Below are 2932 nucleotides of genomic sequence, written 5' to 3' on the forward strand. Positions count from 1 at the left end.
TTTCCCCAGCTGGCCACTTCTGCTGCGGCAGTCCCCTCACTCCCCCTTGCTCGGTACTCTCACTTGGCACACTGTGATTACAGCCTTGCTCACCGCTTGCTTGCTACCTTTCCTTTTTCCATGCATTAGTCTTTTGCCTTTTCTGGGCATTTAATTCTTTATTCATCTCATAGAACAAATTTGGCAGATCCCTTAGATGTCCACCCCTCATCTCAAGACCCTCCTAACATATCCAGGCAGGCTGGGACATGCCTGAAGTTCATCACTGAAGAGGCTGAAGCAGAAGGATGGCAAGTTTCAGAACAGCCTGGGCTACATGGCGAGATGCTTCTTTCATCTGAAAATGCCAAGAAGACATGTTGTCACTGGATGTCTACCAGTGGTCTGCTCTGGCAAGTAAACCCTCATGTGTTATGAAGCAGCAAATGATGAAGAGTTTTGTGAGCACTCCCAGCCCATTGTTGCCTTTTACTTTGAAAGTTCTTTGAGCTGAAACTCATCCTCTTTTTTTTGGACAGGGTCTCCCATAGCCCCATCCTATCCCTCCTGGAACTCATTATGTAGACCAAGCTGGCTTCCATCTCATAGAGATCCACCTGTGTCTGCCTCTCGAGGGCTGGGATTAAAGGCCATGCCTGGCTGAAATTCATTCTTTATAACTTGCACCTGGATTCTAGTGAGACACAAGAGGTCTAGCTCCTTTTGCACAGAACTTCCTCAAATACCTGTCAACAGGTCTCCTGTGTTCCATTTCCTGTCTATTTCTCAACTCCTCCACCCCAAGTTCCTCTCTCTTCCAAATTCACCAATTTCCATCACTTGATGAAATGTGATGTCTGGGCTTTCTTGGCATCACCATTTTCTGATCTCTCTTTTCATTTGCCAGCAGAATGTATGAAATAATCGTAGATAATGATTTCCTATCCTGAAAGGACTCTTTCTATTTTCAGGGTTTCTCTTCTGTATTTGATGTCTTGCTATTACTTGGTGTGGTAGAATGTTTCAGACGTGGACATATGCAAAAAAACATTGGAGTACTAAATAACCATTCTGAAATAAAACCTTTGACAGCCTATGCTGATAAATTTCTATGCTGTAGTAGATCAGACCAGCAGCAGACCACCAGTCACCAGGATCTGGTCAAGTTTAGCTTTGAGAAGGAAGTGCTCTAGAGCTTCTTCTCAGCTAGTTGTTGTTGCCTGTGGTCACAGACAATCACACATCACAGTCCAACTGAGAAGTGGTTCATTGTGTAGACTATGAGAGGACAACAGCTCAAAACAGTGATTTAAAGCAAGTTTTCAGTAGCTCATGAAGTACCCACTTATCAAACCTTTTCACCTTTCCAATGTACTTTGAATGCTGAATGACTGTAGAATGGTCCATGTTGAGCTGTTTGACAACTTCTCCTGTAATTGTAAGCGGATCAGCTCTGATGATTGTTTTCAGTTGGTCACTGTCAACTTCTGATGGCCCACCACTATGGTCCTTATCTTCAAAGTGTGTCTCTCCTTTACAATGTAAAAACTTCCTTTTTGTTGTTGTTTTGAGATAGGGTCTCCCTGTAGCCCCAGCTGGCCTGAAAATCGCTATGTAGACCAGGCTGGCCTCGATCTCAGAGATCCTCCTGCCCCTGCCTCCTGAATGCTGGGATTAAAGGTGTGTGCCACCAAGCTCAGCTTCTTGAACCATCACTGCACTCGTGGGACACTTTCTGGGAAAACATGAATAAACATCTACTTACCTCAGATAAGGAAACAAAGATAGATTTTTGATCTGTAAGGATACCACTGAAGTCCAGCTTGGTCAACCACCGAGTTTTATTGGGGTTACTTACAGGAGCAGAAATGACTCAAAGATAGATACATCACCGAAAGTCAACCCATGAAATCTGGAAACCTGGAGCTCATTACACAACTTGCAGGCTCCTTGATGGGCTGGAGAATGTCTCTTCAGGGCAGCTTAGCTGTTCTGGGCCAGTTTGCGTTGTCTGAGCCTCTTCCAGGGAGCTTGTCTTGGCTGAGGGTCTCTTAGCAGGCCTTGCAGCTTATATACCCCTGGGGGGGGGGGTAGTGAATTTGGTGACTTCAGGGACTTCCTAAAACTTTTGAGTTGTTTACTTCCTTAAGAGCTTCATTGTAGGATGTAATGTTTTACCTCCCTTTAGAACATCTTGCGTCTTAAATAGTTTCTTTCAAGATGGAATGTTTTGGGGCTGGAGAGATGGCTCAGAAGTTAAGAGCACTGACTGTACTTGCAGAGGACCCAGGTTCTGTTCCCAGCACCCACTTGGCAGCTAACAACCATCCATAACTCCAGTTCCAGGTGATCTGACTTCTCCACAGCATTGCATATAGATGGTGCACCTACATGCATGCAGGCAAAATGCTAATACACATAACAAATACTGTTGTTTTTTTTTTGGTCTTTTTGAGACAGGGTCTCCCTGTAGCCCCAGCTGTTCTGGAACTCACTATGTAGACCAGCAGGCTGGCCTTGAACTCACAGAGATCCACCTGCCTCTACCTCCCAAGTGCTGGGACTAAAGGAGTGTGCCACCACGCCTGGTACAAATACATACTTTTTAGAAAAGATGAAATGCTTTATCTTGGAGGAAAATGCTACACAACAGCACTGTATGGTATTTAGCAGTTAAGGGGCCAAATGAGTTGTTAATGTTGCCAGTTGTTTTGCTGCTTTATTGTCCACTTTTAACTAAAATAAAAAAGTCATTTGAATTTGCTTTTTGTCTAATATCATTTCCATAGTATAAAATAAACATAAAACCTGGGCATGGAGGTGCTTGCCTTTAATCCCAGCACTTGGGAGGCAGAGGTAGGATCTTTGTGAGTTTGAAGCCAGCCTGATCTACATAGCGGGTTTCATGCCAGCTGGGGCTACAGGGAGATCCTGTCTCAAAAAGAAAAAAAAA

The sequence above is a fragment of the Nannospalax galili genome, unplaced genomic scaffold (assembly GCF_000622305.1).
Source record: "Nannospalax galili isolate Female #2095 unplaced genomic scaffold, S.galili_v1.0 scaffold768, whole genome shotgun sequence".
NCBI classification, from domain to species: domain Eukaryota; kingdom Metazoa; phylum Chordata; class Mammalia; order Rodentia; family Spalacidae; genus Nannospalax; species Nannospalax galili.